The sequence below is a fragment of the Pogoniulus pusillus genome, chromosome 2 (genome assembly GCF_015220805.1).
Source record: "Pogoniulus pusillus isolate bPogPus1 chromosome 2, bPogPus1.pri, whole genome shotgun sequence".
Taxonomy (NCBI): domain Eukaryota; kingdom Metazoa; phylum Chordata; class Aves; order Piciformes; family Lybiidae; genus Pogoniulus; species Pogoniulus pusillus.
The window spans coordinates 2,712,527-2,734,887 of record NC_087265.1 but is presented as its reverse complement, the minus strand read 5'-3'; the positions used below and the strand labels follow the sequence as shown (position 1 = coordinate 2,734,887).

Here is a 22,361-nt window from a genome sequence, read left to right as displayed (position 1 = left end):
GCAGAACATTTATATTTAGTTTCCTAAATGAACTTTACAGGCTAAATTTAGGCTCCTATTTCTGACACCAAATTAAAAAGAACAAAAAAAAGGCAGAAAATAAAAAAGGATCCATATGAACCTCCAAATTTAGACCTGGGTACCTCAAGATAGTCAGCTCGGAATGAAATGTAAACCTTGCACTTCAGCCCACATTCCTATCAAGTTGATTTCCAAAAGGGGAGCTGATCAAGGACATAAGGTTTTAAATGGAAAATAATAATCCAGACTTGCTTGTGTGAACTCCTTGCATCCTGCTTTATTGCTAGCTACCAGCCAGTTGATTTGGATCTCGCTCGCCACCTTACACCACTGAAACTCCATCAGCTCAGAGCTGGCAGCAATGAAAGCAAGATTCTAAGGAAGTTCCAGCTCGACATTAGCTGCTAAATCAAATTTCCATAGGGGGAACCGTGGCCTTTGCAAGTTTAAGTCCCAGCAAAGTCAGCGAGGCTGAGGATCCCAAATCCCTGCTAAAGTTTTATGCACCTTTCCATTTCACCTCGTATAAAATATCACTGTGCAAATATTTTCCATTTGCAGGAATCACCTGCTCCTGACAGCTTCTCAGGGAATTTCTCTTCACATGTAATACAATCTAAACATATGTGTTGCATTAAGTTGGGTTATATCAGGTCATGCCACCTGACACAGTATATCCCAAAATAATCTAATGCCATCTAAATCACTCATTGCAACAAACCTGAAGGAAAAAAAAAGAACCACCCCAGCTTTCCTCCCACCTCACAGACAGCTGCAGCAGATAAAGTGTCTGTAGTGTGACAAAGGGCCAGGTGAGCATCTATGTTTTGGCATTTCAAGGCGCTTCAGCACACCTCTACAGCTACAGTCCTAGCTTGTTGATCATTAGTGGTAGAAGGAAGGGAAGCTTTGTGAGTTATGATATTTTCCTTTATTTTTAGCCTATATATTCTACAACTAAAGGAAAAATGTCAGAAATACTATAGCATAGTCATAAAATTCAATGCAGGTCTAAAGCTCAGTGAAAACCAGCTTGGGGAGGCAGAGGAACAGGTGGGAGAACAGCCAAAGTGGATCAGCTGTCCCAGGAGGTGAACACAAGTCATGGTGCAAATCCATTCCCATAGAGGCCAGATTTCAGGTTCTCTCACCTCAGCTTAGGCAATAAAAAAAGTAGTAATTCTCTATCACTTCATCAGCTCTACCTAAGTGAGGATAATCAGCCTCAGTTATCAGGCTCTCTGCTGCTTCCTATAAAAAATAGGACAGGCAGAAGGAAGGGGAATAATAATACAGGTCACCTCCTGGCAGGGGGGATGGACTTGATCTCAAGAGGTCCTTTCCAACCCCTAACATCCTGTGAGCCTACAATAAACCCCCTCCCATCATTTGGAAGCAGCATAGAACAGTCTCTGTAACTCCATTCACTCCTCACAAGGTTTCATCTACATGCAGTCCTTCAAGCTGGCAAAACACTTCTTGGGGTTTTAAAGCAGGCATGGAAAAAAAAAGTCCTCAGTTCTTCCATAAATATTAAACCATCACACTCATTATGACAAAGGCATCTGCTGAGGGCCATTATTTGTCTGAACATCCCACACAGCGTAGGTAGAACATGGGTTATGTTAAGAGCCTGGTGGAGGATGCAGTCTTGTAGTGTTTTATAAAGCAGGACTCTTGCATCCAAGTGGTGAACTTCATCCTGTGAATTATAACCATAGTAAATTCTTGCTGGCTTGGGCCTGTTGGGTTTCTGGGGGCTTTCTTTTTTTGCCCTGAGTTCTGTGCTTTTGGAGTTGCCCACTACAACTGCACCGAGCTGGATTTAATTGCCAACAGATTTGTAGTTGTAGTAGATAGGAGCATCTTGTGAAGTAGCTACAAAAGGATGCTTTACAGGAGCAGGAAAATAACACTCCCTTTACGCTGAAACAAACAATTACTGGTGATGTAAAATTATGGAGTCTCACAGGCAAGCATAAACCCTGCTTCTACTTCTGATTATTTCTGCTGAACTGGCTTTAAAACTCAAATTCATGCTAATGTAGGTACTGTAAATACAGCTTGAACCTTAATTCAATAACGAGATCAACAATTACACTTAAAGCTTACTTAGCACTTCAACACTGTGAGCAAAATCCTTTTGATCACCTGTATTGTGCTATTCATTATTTTCTTTGATGGTTAATAACACTAAAACGCACTTGTTAAAACGAATAAAATGAAGTACAATATTTATACCTTATTACAAAGTGCATTAGCAAATCATAAGCACCTACATTAAAAAGGAAAACATCATCAATATTTGATGTTTTTCTTCTTCAGCATCTAGTTGTGTTGAACATCAATAAAGCTTTTAACCCTGAATCCACTGCAGCATCCAGAAACAAGGTATTTTTTGCCCACCAGACCCACATGCTGGTCATTCTGTTGCACATCTTTGTTGCCTTCTTTGTCTGGCCTACAGAAAACAGAAATCAGCAGCTACTGATTCTGTAGAAATGGTTTTTTTTTCCTACAGAAAATAGAAATCAGCATCTGCAAACCACGGTGCCATTTCAAGAGGTGAGGGCAGGGAGACATTTTTAGCGAGCAAGAAGAAATAGGTTGTTTGACTTGGAGATCTCGACACTACTCTAAGTCAGGGGGGTAAAAACGACATGAAGACATTGTGCTAGGCAACAGCTCATGTAAACATTTCCTCTGACAGTCTTTCATCATCTATAGGAACATTTACACTGCCAGATCTTGTCTTCTTTAAAAATGTCAGCTGGCTAAGTTTGATGCACATGTGCTCCTTCTGTAAGTGTCTGCTCAGGCAGACAGTTTACTAATTTGTGGCTCAGTAAACCTTCCACTGCACTGAGCACCTTGAGGTTAGCACATCTCTAATCATTATTTGATAACAGAAATCTGTAAGCATCACATCCCTGGTAACAAGAACATTGTATCTTAGCAACCAGCCTTGATATTCAAACAATTTCATTAAAGCGTAGCACCTCTTAGCAGGTGGGGGAGTGCGGGTGTTGATAAACATTTATAACATGATCAACCATTGTGTTTGCCAACACTATAATCAGCATGACAAATTTATGAATTTGTTTACAAGCTCTTAGGTACCAACCCTAGGTAGGTAAACTACCTTGCAGCAGGCTCCCGTGGCGGCAGACAGAGGCACGTACGCAGGTTTGCCGCCTCTTTAGATTCAACGCGTGGGGCAAAAGGTTAGCAGATGAACGTCGTGTGGCACCATGAAGGGATAAAAAAAACCCCACCACAAAGCACTACTTAAATTAAAGCACAAAAGAGGTGTCAGAATCATAGAATGGGTTAGGTTGGAAGGGACCTTAAAAGTCATCTAGTTCCAACCCCACCACCATAGGCAGGGACAACTCTCGATAAAACAGGTCGCTCAAAGTCTCATCCGACTTGGTCCTGAGCACCTCCAGGGAGGTTGTGGAGGACACAAGCCCAGAATGTGATCTTTGATGGTGCCAGTGTTTCACCACCCTCACTGGGAAGAGCTTCTTCCTAACATCCAGTTTCCATCTCCTCTCTGTCACTCCTCTTCATCATATGATGACTTCACAATAACCTCCCTGGGCAACCTCTCTTGAACACATCCAGAGAGGGAGCAGCCACAACCTCCCTGAGCAATCTGTGCCAGTGTCTCACCACCCTTACTGCAAAGAGCTTCTTCCTAACATTCTGTTTCAATCTTCCCTCTGCCAATTTAAACCCACTACCCCTTGTCCTGTTGTTACAAGGCCTTGTAACTAGTCCCTCCCCAGCCCTTCTGCAAGCCCCTTTCAGATACTGGAAGGCTACTACAATGTCTCCTTATAGGAGAAGGGAGACAAGAATCATGTTTTGCCCCCAAGACAGCATGAAAATGCAGAGTTGGAACTGTAATCTACCCCCAGGTCCTCAGCAGGGCATGGATGTGGATAGGGTACCTCAGTCCCACATGCAAGCATCTGAAGATCACAGAATGAGCATTAGGAACCAGAGGGTCATTGCCACCCCACAACAGTGAAGGATGGCTGTCTGGCCTTATCCAAAAAGGAAATAACAGTTGGACAGTTGATGGTTGGACTGGATGATCTTAGAGGTCTTTTCCAGCTGAAGCAATTCTATGATTCTAACTCATCTAACGTCCAAGTGAGACAGGCAAGACTCAAATTAGTTCACCAAATACCCCACAGCACACCTACTCTGGAAGACAATGGCAGACTTTGACAAAAGAAGATCCAGCATCATACTATGAACATTCAGCTTGAACAGCCTCAGACACACAGCAAAAAGGGCTCATAAAAAAAAATGTTGTCTTGAGTGGAAGCACTACAGACCAGATAGACCAAGTTTTGCTTGTAGAAACACAACAAATCTTTTTCAGTTGTGAGTTACAGAGCCCTGCCCCTTGCTATCCCAAGAAAGATCACCATGTAGTGCTCTTCATAAACTATTTAAACCAGTGAAGTTTGTTAACCCTCTCACTTCAACTGCAAGTATTTTTCCAGAACTTTGCACAAATTGAGGTCTCCTAATCTTGGGTCTGAATCTATTTATGGCTCTTGAATGCTCGTTTGTTCTCATGCCAATATTGTCATTTAACTGAGACCACTCAACCCTTCTTGGTGTTTACATCCTTATTTTTCTTCTTCTTTCCACAGAGCAATCGTGACCCCTCTTAGTCTTCATTGTTGCTAGGCTAAACAAATTGTCCTCTTTTATGGCTGTATTACATCAACACAGCCCTGTGGAGGGCAATAGGTTTATTCTTTTGTAATCAAAACCAGCATTTGATCTCGTGAACTTAAATGGAAATATCCATCTACGAGTGTTACTTTATAAAATGACTTTCAGTGGTGCCTTGCTGCCCAAAGGAGCAGGGAGGGAGAGAAAGGAAACAGCCAGAGAAAGTTAGCTGGCCAGTCCAGGGGCAGAAAATTTGCCATTCAGATTGTAATCTGATGTGCCAACAAGAAGTCTCTCACATCCTTTTGAGGGCCAGATTTTATATAAGTGTTTAGGTGACCAACCTAAATGATGAAATAATTTCTCTACTCAATTCTGTTTACCACTGTAATGATTTTTCTACCTCTTACTTTCTCTGTAAGACACAGGCACTTTTGCCCTCTCACAGGGTTCTCCAAGCCCTTATGCACCAGATGCTAGTCTCAGTCAATGTTAGCCCCAGGTGCAAACATGCTCTAATATTCAAAACTCTCATGGAATCATGGAATGAGCTGAGCTAGAAAAGACCTCCAAAGGCCATTCAGCCCAACTCTCCCATAGTGATCAGGGACATCCTCTGCTAGATCATGTTGCTCAGAGCCTTGTGGAGTCTGACCTTGAATATTTCCAGGGATGGGGTTTCTACTACCTCCCAGGGCAACTTAATCCAGTGTTCCACCACCCTCATGGTGCAGAACTTGTTCCTAACGTCTCAATTTCCTCTTCCCTCATTTCAAACCATTGCCTCTCATCCTATCACTGCAGGCCTTCACAAACAGTCCCTTGCAGGCTTCTTGTAGCTCTCTTCAGGTACTGGCAGGCTGCTATTACAGTCTCTCCAGAGTCTTCTCTTCTCCAAGCTGAACAACCACTACTTCCTCAGCCCATCCTTGTAGCAGAGGTGTTCCAGTGCCCCAGTCATTTTTGTGGCCTATTTCTGGACCTCCTCCATCAGGTCCATGTCCTGCCTGTGTTGAGGGCTCCTCAAGCTGGACACAGTACTCCAGGTGAGGTCTCACCAGAGCAGATTGACAGAATCTCCTCTCTCCATTTGCTGGCCACACTTCTTTTGATGCAGCCCAGGGTGCCATTGGCCCTGTGGGCTGCAATCACACACTGTTGGTTCCTGTCCAGCTTCTCAACCAGCAGCACCCCCAGGTATTTTTCCCACAGGGCTGCTTTCTATAGCTTCATACCCCAGCCTGTATTGATGGTGAGAACTGTTCTGACCCAGGTGCAGAAGCCTGCACTTGGTCTCAGTGAACCTCATGAGGTTAATTTGGGCCCAACTCTCCAGGTTATCCAGGTCCTTCTGGATGATAACCTTGACATCTATATTAAGGAGACCAAGCCAGCATGTGGCCCTATCTAGAAGCTTCTAGGCATTCCTTATTGAGAACATAACTCCCATATAATACTATCCATCACTCAACCATGGATATCTTCCCACACTACCATTCCCAGGGAGCACAGGCCAAAAAGCAAGTAAAGGCAACAGGAGAGGTAAAATGTTTGAGGTCAATGGCTAGATAAACACAATAGAGATCACACTCCACATTTGTATCTGATTAATGGGTGTTTTACTAAAATCAGAAGCAAAACACTTAGAACAGCCAAGAACTGATTGATGCTTCAACCTGGTCCCCAAAACACTGATATGTGCTCCAGTTTGCACTATTTTTTCAAGCAGACCCAATAACAGCCCTGCTACAGCTGCAATGCGTGTTTAAATTTTACCCAAAGGTGGAAGAGAGAATGCAAGCATGAGGAAAAACAGGAATATGAAGTTTGTACCTTGTACCTATTGCTTCCAAGGTAACACTACTGCATCACTGATTTCACACTGGGCATGCCACGTCAGGCTGTTCATCTACCTGAAATACCTGGGACCAAGTAGAGCATTATGAAATAGGTAACTGAAACTCTCTTTTGGAAATCAAAAGCCATACACTGAAGAAAAAAAAAAAGCCTAAAACACACAGAACACAAACCAAAAACCAATATAAGAGCCCTACACATTATCATTTCATCTTCTTTGTGGTTGGCTTCCCTCCCATCACTAAGATCTGGTAGATCTACACACTGCAGCTGGCAAAGAAACCGATCTGACACAGAGTAATAAGACTATTTTCCCCCCTCTCTGTTCCTTTAAGCTTACTCTCCAGGTTTGCAAAGCTAGATAAGTTTTAATTAAGTATCTCAAGACATTTTCAACAGCACAGGAAGATCAGAAACAGGATTTCAGAATCAACAAATACTATCCATACACACACACATTTCACTAAGGACACATACACAAAAATCATCTATGTATTATAGAATGGTTTGGCTTGGAAGGGACTTTTAAAGGTCATCTACTCCACCCTCCTGCAGTCAATAGGGACATTTGAACTGGATCAGTTTGCTCAGAACCCCAACTCAGAATCATAGAATCAGTCAGGGTTGGAAGAGTCCACAAAGATCATCCAGTTCCAACCCCCCTGCCATGCAGGGACATGGCAGGGACACGGCAGGGACACCCTGGCCACAGCCTCATCCAGTCTGACCTTAAACACCTCCAGGGATGAGGCCTCAACCATCTCCCTAGGCAACCCATTCCAGGCTCTCACCACTCTCATACTGAACAACTTTCTCCTCACATCCAGGCTGAATCTCCCCACCTCCAGCTTTGCTCCATTCCCCCTAGTCCTGTCACTCCCTGAGAGCATAAGTCCCTCCCCAGCTTTTTTGTAGGCCCCTTCAGATCCTGGAAGGCCACAAGAAGGTCACCTCAGAACTTAACCTGACCTAGAAGGATCCCAGGGACAGGGCATTAGCCACTTCTTTGGGCAACATGGGCCAGCAGTCCATCAGCCTCAATAGAAAAGAAATTCTTCCATCTAGTCTGAATCTCACTTCTTTCAGTTTAAAACCAGCAGCCCTTGTCCTGTCACAAGAGTCCCTGCTGAAGAGTCCCTCTCCAGCTTTCCTACAGCCCACTTTCAATACTGAGAGCCCAAAAGGTCTCCTTGGAACCTTCTCTTCTCCAGGCTGAACAACTCCAACTCTCTCAGCCCCCACCTTATAAAGAAAATACACAATGATTCCACACATACAAAAGGGGAAACCCCTTTAAAAGGAGGAGACCAAGACAAATTAGATTCTTTTCTGTACAAACAGAATGCAAATTTAATTCCCAGAAAGAGATCTGTTTTGTAACCAGACAACATCAATTTGACCAGCTGCATTTCCTCATGCCTCAGTTTCACCTTCTGTAACATGGGAGAATTGCTTAAATCCCATCTCCTTTCCTGTAAGCTAACACTGACAAAACACTCCGAGCCTGGAGGTGTTTTTGAAAGAGCATCTTCTGAAGAGACACCAGTGAAAAAAACACACCAACAAAACTGACACACAGCAGTCAAACTTCTATTTGCTAGCAGGGATTTTTTACTGGGTCTGCACAGCACAACTGAGTTTGATCTGCAGAGCAACGATGGCTGCACTCTAGAATGACATTTTCTCCCGCTCTTTCAGCTCATTTCTTTTGCAAGGTGTTTTTAGTAGCCAAAGAAGAGAAATGAATATTTGTAACCCTAAGAAAAGTTTAAAGAATGTGTGAAAGTTTCCAACTGCAGTTTGAAATGGGGCAGGTTTTCAGGGGGTGAAGAACGAAGATGGCTTTCAAGCAGCATTGCCCTGCTCTTCATCCATCCAGAGGAGAAGTGTTTTCTGTTCCTACTTTTCCAGCAGCCTCAAATTTGAACCTCAAATTTACTTTTTCAGCAATATTTTCCTGCACCTGAATTGGCACAATCCCAAGCACAGCTCCAGGCTGGGTGGGGAATGGCTGAAAGCATCCCTGAGGAAAAGGACCTGAGAGTTTGGGTTGATGAAAAGCTCAACAGGAGCCTGCAGTGTGAGTGCAGCCCAGACACAACCCTGTGCTGGGCTGCAGCAAGAGCAGTGTGGGCACAGGGCAAGGGAGGGGATTCTGCCCCTTTACACGGTATTCCAGGTGAGGTTTCAGGAGAGCAATGTGCACCTCTGGAGCCCCCAGCACAAGCAGGACATGGAACTGCTGGAACCTGTCCAGACACCACCAAGATGCTTGGAGGCCTGCAGCAGCTCTGCTATGACGACAGGCTGAGAGAGCCGAATTTCTGCAGCCTGGAGAAGAGAAGGCTTTGAGAAGACCTTGGAGTGGCCTTCCAGTATCTGAAGGGGGCTACAGGAAGGCTGGGGAGGAACTATTGACAAGGTCTTGTGACAGGATGAGGAGGAATGGGTTTAAAGTGTCAGAAGGGGGATTTAAATTGGATGTCAGGAGGAAGTTCTTTGCAGTGAGGGTGGTGAGACATTGGCACAGGTTGCCCAGGGAGGCTGTGGATCACAGAATCACAGAATGTGATCTGTGATCATGTTCTGTGATCCACAACCTCCCCGGATGTGTTCAGGGCCAGGTTGGATGAGTCCTTGAGTGACCTGTTCTAGTGGGAGGTGTCCCTGCCCATGGAAGGGGGTTGGAAGTGGATGACCCTTGAGGTCCATTCCAACCTAAACCATTCTATAACTCTACCCTCGAATTTCCAGGGCAGCTTTGGAAAGCAGCTAGTGAAAAAATCAAAAAAACACCCAATTCTCCTAACTCTACTGCCCCATCTCCCCAGTGCTGGTTTTGTCACATCTCTGCCACACAGAGGAAGCCACTCGAGCAGGCTTCCTCAGCCACACAATGCAGCAGACAAGTACACACGGCCCAAGTGAGCGCGGAACGGACATGGAATCGATAATAAACCATGCTCCTATAGAAGCCATAATTACTTACCAGCACCACGGGCTACTTAAATGTTATCCCTGCTACACACTTAGGGAAAACAGATGGAGGTTGTGTGGAGGCTACATGGAGTAGCTGCTGAGACACGGAGTTTGATCTCCTTTGCTTCAGACCCTCACTTCCACAGCAAAACTCCAAGCCAAGACAAGGGAAATGCTGGATGTTTTCAAATACAGAGATTATTTTGGGGGAAGGGGGTTAGGACAAACAGTTTCTAATGCTTTTATGACCTTCCCCACACCAGCTACAGGATCAGACAACAGTTTTGACTCACAAAAGGAGAAGCATGCTGAGACCACCTGTGGCTCCACATTCCCCTCTTTCATTCTTCACCCTTCTCCTCCCCAGCCAGAATTACCCCTCCCGAGCCGGTCACAAAGAGGCACAGGTTGAGTATCTGGGAGGTCCCATAAATTTGAACTATCTCTGCAATTCAAACTCCTTCAAGCTTTTTCTTCAGATGCTGGGCCAGGAGCAGCAGAATGGAAAGAGCATGGCAAGAAACAGGGTCCTATTGCACCAGCTGGGGGTAACATTTCCTTGTAACCACTCTGAGATGCCACAGATGATGCTTGAAGACAAATCTGCACCCTTTCATATTTAAACAGCCTGCTTTGCCTTTTTAGCACAATACTAAAGGCTGTTCAATTTTTATACTGCCATTTCAGGGCTTCCTGACATTTCCAGCAGAGAAGGGCAAGCCAGCCAAGGCTGAAGATGTCCACATAGAGCACTGCAGGTTACCTCAGTCTGGGCCTTTCACAAAAAGCCACCACAAAGGTTGGTTTAAAGCAGTGCTGACTCAACACAATTTCACTACAGAGCAGTTTCTGAGGTTCCAAAACTCCATTTTAAAAACACACTAAAATCAATTCCTCAAGTTTTTTTGCAAGCTCCTAGAGGTCTTCTCCAACTGAAACAGTTCTGTGATTAAGCTGCTGAAGAGTCCATTCCAGTCCCAAACATAAAGGCTTAGCAAAGGTCTTTGGGATGATGTGCACTGGCCCCACTATACAAAATGGTTTAGGAAGGAAGGGACCTCAAAGATCAGCCAGTTCCAAACCCCTATCACAGGCAGGGACATCTCCCACTAGAACAGCTTGCTCAAGCTCTTGTCCAACCTGGTCCTGAACACCTCCAGAGAGGTTCTGGAAGACAGAAGCATAGACTGTGAAGCACTTTCTGTGCTTCTGTCCTCCACAACCTCCCTGGGCAACCTGTGGCAGTGTCGCACCACCCTCACCTTCTTGCTAACATCCAGCTTAAACCCACTACTCCCCATCCTGTCATTGCAAGACCTTGTAAATAGTCCTTCCCAAACCTTCTGCATGATTCCCAGCACAGCAATTAAACCCAAATCCACACACAAAAGCATGAAAGCCAAAACCCCCACAATAAACCAGGTAAGGCTGAATGTCATAGTGGTCCAAGACAGCTTATGGACCACCTACTTAGTACAACCACACTAATTAAGAGTGATCTAACAGGAAGGGATGTTCAAATCATTTTGGATGCCCTGCTGCATCTCCTGGAGCTGTTCTGAGTTTCCAGGCTATCGTTTTTCAGAAGCCCATCCAATAGATTAAGATCTTGCAGCGGTCAGTTGAATTATATATGGTTTTCATTAGAAGCTTAATGATAAATATGAATTCATAAGTGTCTGTCTGTGTGTGTATGTACACAGAGATCTGTAGGGTTTAATCATTTGGATCACAGTGGAAAGTGGTTTTAGCACAGCAGTGGTTTTTGCCTCGCCAGTGTGTTACAAGTGGAGCTGTGTAGGAACATAAATCAGAGTGACCTTTGCTACTTCTCGAAGTCACAAGGAAAAGCTACTGAATTTTAGGAAAAGAAGAGTCTGCCTTAAAGGAAGAGGCAATCAGCTTCTTAAATCAGTTTTAATTTTAAGAGCAGAATATTGACTACTCCATTTTATTATGAATTGTATTAAAGTGATTCAAATCTTCTAATAAAAAAGACCAAGACACTAATGCCAGACCTGCTGTCATATAACTATGCATGGTTCACAATCATAGAATCAAGCAGGGTGGAAGAGACCTCCAAGCTCATCCAATCCAACCTAGCACCCAGCCCTGTCCAATCAACCAGACCATGGCACTAAAAGCCCCATCCAGGCTTTGCTTGAACACCTCCAATGCCTGAGTGCAAGCCAACATCTACAATAGAGTCCAACGTTTGTTTAGCATATAATCTAAGCACATTTGAATGGATTCTGAAACACAGAAGTGTGGACTTCTACCATCCTGCTGCCTGGTATAAAAGAATTGCAGTCAAATCACCAACTGCTCCTGGCCTTTTACTTCTCTCCTGGTAATGTGACCACCTCTACAGAGTTAAAAACCATCCTGAAGAACTCGAGAGGATACAGAGAGAGATGAGTGACAAAAGCTACAGGCAGCATTTCCAACGCTTTCCTGCAGTGTCTTTGTTATTATTTATAAACACTTTTTCTGTTGCTGTAACACAACCAGCAGACATATGCAGACAGATAAAACACCAAATGTGGGTTGGTTTGGGGTTTTTGGTGTTGTTGTTTTGTGTTTTAAAGAGATCTTTGCATTATGCAGGATTTTTCCTTCAGATCACTGTAATAGTCTTCCGAGAGGCAAGCTGCAATCCCCGTTTGACTCATCACATTATGTGCTTGTAATAAGTTTTGCATTAAATCCCAGTGCCATCTATAACTTACTACTAATATCTTTACACCACTGAGGCTTTGATATTTGATGGAGAGCCCCTGCAACCTCACCAAGGGTCTCATCAAATCAAGCAAGCCTCACTTTCCTCTGCATTTACCAACTGAAGCATGTATTCAAGTGAACCTGGTTTGAGGAGTCCATGGTTGGTTAATCAGCTACGCAGAGTTTTCTCAACCCATTGTTTCAAATCAAAATAGCCAAAGCTCTACAAAATGCCATCCTTCTGTGCTGTACTTGACTACCAGGGCTACACCTGAATAGAAACAAAATGGTTATCGGTCACATTAATTCTTTGCTTCTTGTTTAGTGCAATGCAGCTAAAAGAATTGAAACTTATTGAATCAAGTTTAATGACATAATAAATTCTTCCCTTCAGACAATGTTGAAGCTTAATTCACTAGTGCACTTTAAGCCTTTGCCTTTAGCATCTGATGGGTCATTAGTCTGTAATCCAGCAGCTAGCCTGTTTGGAATCTAAACTAAATCAGCAAGAGGCATATCAGTAGTTTCTGAAATATGACTGGCAGGTCAAGTGGCCTCAAAAAGACTGCCTCAGGCAGTTAAGACTAGGATAGGGCACGACTAGAAGAGAACCAGTGATGAATCTGGAAGCATGTACTCAATAAAGACTTCATTCATTCTAACTCACTAAACAGCAGTTCTTCAAATGACTTGACTTATATTTTTGATGTTTTTAACCAGTAGGTCATGCAATAAAATTGTCCTGCATGTGCCAATAAGCTTAACACACAGATCATTGACTTGCACGCTTGGACATATTTTAGTTATATTTTTTTCCCCACTCTTTTTCCATAGCAGCCTGAAATAGGCAACAGAATGACCATCGTGTGGGAAAATATGTAATCTAGTGGACTCAGATCACAGCATTCTCAAGAGCAGAAAGTTTGATGAAACACTCTTTTGTCCAAAGGGAAAGAAGCTCTGAAATGCCAATTCCTACACCTGAACACTCGCATTCTTCAGATGCTGCTAATCATCTGTCTTCCCAGCTGAATATTTCTCACATTATGTATCAGAAATCTGCCCTCCTGCAAGCATTTGAGGTTATCCAAGCCAGCAAAACAGCTCTGCTCCAGACCTGCAGTTGGAGTATTTCAGTTTTATTGGAGAGAAAAGCTGCATGCTGTGCCCATCTCCATCACCTACCACTACGGCACACACTGAATGCTCCTAAGGCTTGATTCAAAGTCCACTTCAGCCAATTGACCCCAGTGGTCTTTAGATCAGGCCCTTAATCTGTACATTGCACTCAGATAATCAGTAACAGCTTAGTTAGAGGACACACACTTATTCTTTTTGATTTTCTCCCAACCCTCCCCCCCCAAACCAGATAGAATGAAACATTTCCAAGCCCCTCAAAATCAAAGGTTTGTGTGATATTTACAATTAAAACAACAAACCCACACACACAATGGGAAAAAAAAACAACAAAATGCAGCCTTGACACTTTAACACCCAGAAGATGAGAGATTTTTCGCTGCTACCCTGAACCACGTTTCAACTTTTATGCCATAGAGGTTTCACGCTGGACACAAAGGACATTGGCAACAAGCAGGGGGTATGAAGGAACATGAACCTTTGACTCAAGATCTGTCAGGTTTACTTCTCAATTACATTTTTTTATTCCAAATAATGACCATAGCCATTATTGAGAATAAAGAAATGGGCTGTCCAGGGAGGTGGTGGAGTCACTGTCCCTGGAAATGTTCAAGACAAGCCTGGCTGAGGCACTTAGTGCCATGGTCTAGTTGATTGGCTAGGGCTGGGTGCTAGGTTGGCCTGGATGAGCTTGGAGCTCTCTTCCAACCTGGCTGGTTTTATGATAGAAATAGTTAAGAAAGTACAACAAATCCACTACATCAGTTGGGCTACCAAGTGTATCACAAACCTGCGAGGGTCCTGCCAACTTCCACATGACACAGGTATCCATAGGCAGATGTTTGAGAGCAGCAGCAGAAGATGGCTGTGAAGCTATTTTTAATACCACAGTATCTAGGGGAATTGTAGGTGGTTGGCTAGTTCCTTTAATCAATGCCTGGCACTGCAGGTCTATGGTGAAAAGACTGCTCACAGTAACCAGGTTGTAAATCATCAGAAAGGAACCTGCTGCAAGAGTCTGGAAACAGAGCACGAAGTTGCATTGCAAACGCACACCAGAAAGTTACTCCCCTTGCCCTTGCAATACCAAAACCACCAGGATTTAGGCCAGACCTTGAATACTGTGTCCATTTCTGGGCCCCCCAATTTAAAAAAGATATTGAGATGCTTGAATGTGTCCAGAGAAGGGCACCAAGGCTGGTAAGGGGGCTGGAGCACAGCCCTGTGAGGAGAGGCTGAGGGAGCTGGGGGAATGCAACCTGCAGAAGAGGAGGCTCAGGGCAGAGCTCATTGCTGTCTGTAGCCACCTGAAGGGAGGCTGTAGCCACGTGGGGTTAGTCTTTTCTGCCAGGCACCCAGGGACAGAACACAAGCACACAGTCTCAAGCTGTTCCAGGGGAGGTCTAGGCTGGATGTTAGGAGGACGTTGTTGGCAGAGAGAGTGATTGGCATTGGAATGGGTTGCCCAGGGAGGTGGAGTCGCCATCCCCAGAGCTGTTTAAGAGGAAGCTAGGTAAGGCATTTAGTGCCATGGTTTAGTTAATGAGAAGGGTTAGGTGATAGGTTGGAGTCAATCTTAGAGGCCTTTTCCAACCTGGTTGATTCTGTGAATTCTGTGATTCAAGCAGCAGATGGGATCATCTCAGCATCCCCACCCCCACCACAGAGCACGTGTGGGCCAGGAGGCTACAATCAACCCTTTTGGTATTCGCTTCTTATGGAACAGTTGTGTGAAATTCAGCAGGGCAAATCCCAAAATATCCCCAATTAGAAAGATAACTCATTTCCAGATGCAGCTTGCTCAAAGTTGTCTACAGATTAATTTAAATCTGCATTAACCACACTGTGCAAGAGAGGCAAAAATCACTTATTGCTTTAAGCATGCCCATGCTATTTTAAAATAGGCTGGCCGTCATGAGCATTTCTCCTATTATCTTTGGTGACATTTAATCAGTGCTTAAATGTTGGGAACACAAGGGAAAGAAATCAGGTTATATATTTGGGAAGGCAACTCTTAGAAATTAGGCTTCTTTCCAAAAGAATGCTTAACCAGTCGCTCACTGACTAAGCAAATGCTGTTAGCACATAGCCTTGCTCCCTGGGAGCATAAGGAGGAGGAGGAGGAAAGTCACAGGATGCCCCAACCAGGGTCGAATCCGTTCTGGGGGCACATTTGCAAAGCTGAATTCAAATTCCCAGAGGACTCAGACCAATAACTTCAGTCTCAGTACAGTAATACTCCTTTTTTCCCCCTCCCCTGCCTCTCTCACACACTGCAGAAGTAAAAGGTATCTACAGAACTAAGGAAAACGTAATTTTACTTGATTTTTAATTTATTATTGAACTATCAAAGGCCCTCTGTCATTTGGGATCTCCCTCCATCTCCAGCCTTTGTATTCCAAGGTACTTCAGTAACTGCAGTAAGTGAGCCTAAAATGCCAACTTGAGATTTGCATTATAAATGGCATATACAAAGAGAGATTTTTTTAAACTTTGGTCGATCTAGCATATCAAAGATCTTTTTCTCTCTTTTTCTAAGCTACTTCAGTGACTGTATTGAAGTGAACTGAAAGGATTAGCTTGAAAGTGGCAAGAAATCTGGTATGCAAAGAAAGAAGAAAAAAATTTCTTCCCCCCACTTATTTCGGTTGAACTCTTCATTATATGGGGGCCCCTTTCCTCTTCTGAAATGCGTTTTCTCTCCATCTCTCTCATGCTATCCCATGCTGTGTCAATACCAAACAAGGTGAAAATGTAAAGCAGGCAAGAGCAGCTCCTGACGCTGATTCTTTCAGCCTCTCTTCAACCTTCCGCCTTGCTAAAGCGAGCACCGGAGTGAAGATTACAACACGTTTCTCTGCTGCTTGCTCTTCGGCCAGAGCTCGCTGGAAAGCCAGCCATGCTGACGGGCTCAGCCTCTCTCACACCTTACCCAAGCCCCTTGCCTAAAGCACAGATGGTTTGTGCCAGCCGGGTTCACACCACACAGCCGCCCAGGGAGCGCCCTCTCCTCTGCCCGAGGAGATCGCAGACCCTTTTCACCGCTCTCGGTGCGGTGAGCATAGTCCCGCTCCAGGAATGCCTAGCTGGGAAAAAATGAAACGGCATGGAAAAGTCACCGAGAAGAAGAAGAACAGAAGCAATGACTCAGCTTTGAACCTGAATTCCAACCAATATGAGTAAGAGATCCCAAATATTAAAGGAAAAGAAATCCTGGGTTCTGGTAGCAGCTCTCCATCCAGACCTGTTTCTACTTACAGAGTTTGCATCGAGTCAGAACACCTTGAGAAATACTGGTCCTCTGCAGCTCCCTACCCAGCCTGGTGCCCCACTTCTTTTCTTTCTCCTTTGAGCAATTAGCAGCAAACCATCTGCTTTTACTTTTGGAAACAAAAGCCCTTCACATTTACTGACAAGGCCAGTGACAGTCCTGCCCGAGCAAGCAAAGTCTCCCAGAGAGCAGCCTCAGAAACGAGCTCCCAGCCTGCGTCTGGCAAAAGGCTGAAGGTCTGAGGAGAAAGAGGAGAGCAGCAGGGGCAGGCAAGGGGAAAGGTTTGGGTCTGCCGTGCTGGAGCTGAAAATAGGAGGATGGCTGAGTCAGAGCTGCAAGGCTCCATGACTGCTGCATGTTTACAGTCTCAAGTTGTTATTCCCATTGCAGAAGTTTTGCGCTCACCACTCTAGTCCAAGCTCATTCCTCTTACACCAGTGACTTCAGAGCAAGATTAAATGGATAGGCAGCAGAGAAAAAGCCAGTTCAGAACAATGTAATCACCATTTTGACTTGCTTCCTCATGCCAAGATAGTCCAGGTGCTGGCAGTGGAAGAGGAGAGTGCTCAGTCTAGCTGCAGAGCACCACAGATGCAAGAATAGGCCACAGGATAGTCAAAGTACCCAAAAAATTGGGGTGTCATTCCAAACATAACCAGATCCAGTTTGTGACATGCCACTGGGATGGGCTTTAATGCATGGCTCTAGAAGTTGATATATCAGCAACTAATCACATAAATTACAAGAGGGGCTTTCTTCACAGCACATGAGAATCACAGAATTAATCAGGTTGGAAAAGACCTCTAGGATCATCCAGTCCAATCTATCACCCAGCCCTGTCCAGTCAACTCGACCATGGCACTGAGTGCCTCATCCAGGCTTTTCTTGAACACCTCCAGGAATGGTGACCCCACCTCCTCCCTGGGCAGCCCATTCCAATGCCAATCACTTTTGCTGTGAAGAACTTCTTCCTAACATCCAGCCTGAACCTGTCCTGGTGCAGTTTGAAGCTGCATCCTCTTGCTCTGTCCATGGGTGCCTGGCAGAAAAGACCAACCCCACCTGGCTATAACCTCCCTTCAGGTAGTTGGGGAGATAAGTTAAGACAGCTGCTCTGTCCCTCAGTGCTGATGACATGGGCACCCTGTTAAAGCTGAACAGCTGCCTGCTGACCCCTCCTCTTAATCAAGGTGGACATGCTCATATCCTGAGCCAGAACTACACTGGCACCATCTGACAGGCATGCTTATGAGCCCACAAACCCCACCCTGATGACAAGCAGGACCTCTGAAACCTGCAGAAGCAAGACCAGAGTTTTTCACTTCACCCTAAGGTTAACTGCAGAAGAGTGCTGCAACAGCTACTCATCACCAGCAGCACCTAAAGCCTTCCTTACTGCATACATCAACATGTCTAGGGCTGTGACCAATGTAGAAGGCACCACCCTATCAAAAAGTAGGAGTAGAAATGAAATCAGTAGCAGCAAGCATCAAGTCAGCTGTATCAAGCTCCTCTTTTTTTTAAATGCAAAGATTAAGTAAATACAGACTCCAAAAAAGGCCTTTTTTTAATCAGGCAAAGACTGTTTGGGTTTTTTTTTAAATGCAAAATATTTAATCAGTGCAGGTTTATTTCGAGCAGTCTTAAAGAGATAAATAAAAATAAGCTTCCAAAACCCCCAGAAAGCGACACGAGGCTGTGTTCCCACAGAGGCATCCACGAGTGCACAGCCACACAGAAAAAACTCTGTGCATATGTGAAGTTCAGCAGACAGACTTCTGAGAACAGAGCAGCATCAAATGAAAGACCAGCTGCATTAATTGCTATATTCACTTTCTCTCTTGCTCTCCTCAACCTTCCTCTAAGACAGTTACAGAATGAATGGTCTGGGTGCCAGCAGAGGCAGAGCCCACCTTCTCTAATGACCCATCCAACTGGGTCATCTCCAGCCTGATGGCAGAAATGAGCAATAAAAAGTTTAACACCGCCTGAAATAATCCCGGATTTCATTTAATCTCCCTCCTAGCACTAAAAATAACAGAGAGCAATAAAATCTCAGATGGTGCATATTGCGAGGGCTGCCATTTAATCTTGCTGATGAGAAAGAGGAAAAGCAGCAGACTCTTCTCAGCTTCCCAACTCTCAACGTTTTGGGTTGGGTTGTTTTTTTCTCCTCCCTGTGCTGCTGGAATGCTCACACCTAGTCCCTTGAATTAACAGATCTCCAAATAACACACACAGGGGCTATTTGCCTGCACATAAACATGCCTCCTCTGTTCACAGGAGTGTAAGTGGCTTTGGGAAAGAAATAGAAAAGAGTTGCTAAAGCCAATAAAGTAATTTCCTCAGCCACACATATGGCTTCCAAGTTTAATAGCAATTATGTCATTTTCTATATGATTCACTCGCTCTTGTTTTTTATGTGAATCATTTGACATATATAACTCTGGCAGATCTCTTAAATAAGCATATCACCAGAGACAAAATTACTAATCAATTAACCAATTTCTCCCCCTTTCCCCAGCTTGGCAGGCAATTAAGAGACAAGACTAAACTTAGAAACGCAGCAGAGGCACTTGGAGAAAATGAGGGTTGGTAAACCAGGGATTTTCATTGCGGCGGGGGGGGGGGAGGAGGAAGAGGAGTGCAGAGCACCAAACTGTGGGCTACAGCAAGCTGTCCCCCTGGTGTGACCCAGAGAGCACGGCTGTGGCATCCAAGGTTTCTCCAGCACCCCAAACGTGGTGCAGCCACCCTATTCATGGCTTGTGGGGCTGCAGCCCTTCTCCCCTCCCTCACAGGAGCGCAAGTGTGGCCACAAACACCTGTGGCTCAGCACTTGAGCAGGTGCAGCACGGACACCAGCCCTCCCAAACACACCACGTTCTAACTCTCACTTCTCTTCTTGCTGGGGCTAAGAGGGGCGGCCAGGGCTGTGGAGGGAACAGGGAAGGAAACAGCCCAGTGAGAGAGGTGTTTACGGTTTTCTTGCCTGCCCTCCCCGTGCTCTCACCACAGCACACACCCTTCTTTCCAGCAGAAATTCTACACCCTGCAACACCCCTTCCTCATTTTCAAACCGTTCACTGCCCTGCTGCTTGATAACCTGCATCTTGGCCACAGGCAGCAAATCAGCTTTTCCTCCCCTTCCCTGCAGGCACACAGCTGGGCATCCCCTTCCACTCTAGTACCACATCAGCTCCCTGTCCTTTCAGGATCAGCAACCAGAGAGGTTTTGCTTTTACAGCTTAACTGTTTATAGTACACTTCCATAAGCTCACAGCTCAGCATGCAGAGGCAAAGACCCAAGAACTTGTGCTTATGGGGCTTCAACGGACCTGGCACAGGCATTTTCCATGTTCTTCTTGTTACTCTGCTTAGACAAAGGGCAGCTTTCAGAAAGAAATCCACATGTCTTGCTCTCGAGCAGCATTGAAAACCAATTGTAGTGCCTTCAATTTTAACTCCATGCAAAGGTTCTGCACCTACAGAAATTTCCCACCAGTTATTTCTTCCCACCACACAAGCCCCACTAGCTAGCACACAACTAGAGAAGTCTTCACTCACAAGGTACAATAAGATATCAGCTCACAGAAACTACTCAGAGCAGCTCTGTACATAACTGGGCTAGAATCAAAAGAGCAATTAAGCACACACTTAACATATACACACACTTAATGTATGCCCAACTTTCCTGCAATGAGCAAGGACATATTCAACCCAAGGTTAACACTTCTCTGGGCAACCGGAGCCAGCATTCCACCACCCTCAGCATAAATACATTTCTGCCTTCCATTCAATCCAAATCTCCTTCTTTTAGTTTAAAGTCTTCTCTCCTCCAGACTGAAGAACTCCATACCTCAGCCTGTCCTCAAAGCAAGGGGGTTTCAGCCCTTGCATCACTGTTGCAGCCTCCTCCATCCCCACTCCAACAGGTCCACCAGAGAGGAGTAGAGTAAGGAAACCACATCACTTGACCCACAAGCCACATATAGCTTTGCCTACATGCAAACTCCTTTGGTTTGCTGTGGGAGAGCCATAATTCCTTACCTGATTCACAGCAGAAACTGGTTGCTTTCTCCAGTCCGTACATCCCAGAGAGTTGTGATGAGAGGGTCCCTGCGTATCTACAGCTGAGGATGTGCTCCTAGACCTCAACTGCTTTGTAGTGCTGGGTTCAAGAAGCGAGTAGGAGCAGCTGTTGGATGAAGAGCCTCCTAAGCAGTCTTAGCACCTCAGATTTGTTGCTGCACTTTGTCTCATGGGCAGTGCCACTTTTCTGGATGCTGTCTGGATCACTCCCACAAGTCCAGAGAAGGCAACATTCCAAGCTGATCTCCTCCTGCAGCAGACCCTCTGCCCACACTGCCTCCTCACCCCTACATGCAACCCAAAATGGTCACCACAGCTGAAACCGCTGAGCAATATGGGTACAGAGCACAGGTGTGGCAAATCACAGAGTCTTTAGACACAAAGGAGGCAGTAAATTGGAATCAGGTGTTGGTACTCTGTGTAGGACAGGAGCACCAGCACCAGAAACTGAAACCTATGCAAAGGGGGGAGCAGGATGAGTGGTGGCACCTGAGGGGTGAGATGAATGTCCCTAGTGAAAGCACCCCAGAGACACTCTGGTACTTGTAGTCTCTTGAAAATTTCATTTGGAGATGAGCTATGATCCCACTGAGGTGAACAACTCCATGAAGGTTGTTCCTACAGCAGTGGTCCCCTCCCCTGCTGCTGACTCATTATTTCAGGTGCCATCCCAGCTGCTCACATGTCACAGATTACCACTGATAGGAGCTCTTCACTTCTAGAAGTTCTGTTCATTTTCATTCAAAACCTGTTTTTCCTTCATTTTCCTTCTGCTGTACAGATCTGGCAATCTGGGTTTATAAAACAAATGATTCCCCAAAGAGAAGTGTGTTGACAGGAATCAATCCAGCTGGTTGGACTCCCCTGAGATGCAGCTTGCTCAAGGTGAAAAGCCTGCTGGGCTTTCTTTACCTGGCTGCTTAACGACTGTCATCACCAAGAAAATTATGAGCAAACAGAGTTCAGCTGCTCCCTGTCCATGTCTGGCAGGACCATTTTTCCTGCACAGGCAACAGAAACTTCAGCAGGTGAAATGCAACTGCTCTGGAGTAGCTGTCCCAGCTCTTAGGCACGGCACATCTCCCAGCCTCATTTCCCAGTGGGGCAGTACCTAATGCTGCCATCTTTTCTCCATGCCACGTATGCTATCCTTCCTGGTGCATGTGCAACTGGTCTGGCGCCCACCCCAGGACCCCACCTTTGCTTTGTGAACACTCAGTTCCTGTGGCAATTACCTGTGGCTTCCAGGGCACCACCTGTGCTTCCTCAAAGCTTCAGAAAACACTGAAGCTTGAGCAGTTCTCAAAAGTGAATCCCCTGCCTTCTTTTTGATGCTGTGTGCTACTACTCAGTTAATATAACCACACTTGGGGGCTACACATGATCCACACTACATGCCCAGCTCTAGCACAAACTAGGACAAAACATCAGTAATAAAGCCTCCTGCTTTGCAGCAAAAGTCACTGCAAAAAGTGGCTACTCCACATCCCAAACAACACAGATTCTGTTGCATCTCCACCTTCTTCACCTCCCTTTTCCTGCAGCTGGTCCATCTGTCCTCACTTGGGAGCTTTGATTTCACACA

General features: G+C 45.1%; 1 long non-coding RNA gene across 1 annotated transcript; it reads right to left on the bottom strand.

The window, feature by feature from the left end:
- Positions 1–929: 929 nt before the first annotated feature.
- LOC135181462 (uncharacterized) lies at positions 930–21,104 on the bottom strand. Its single transcript, XR_010304886.1, has 2 exons — positions 20,735–21,104; positions 930–1,723 (listed from the first exon to the last, which is right to left on the bottom strand). It is a non-coding gene; the product is annotated as an uncharacterized LOC135181462 (long non-coding RNA).
- Positions 21,105–22,361: the final 1,257 nt, after the last annotated feature.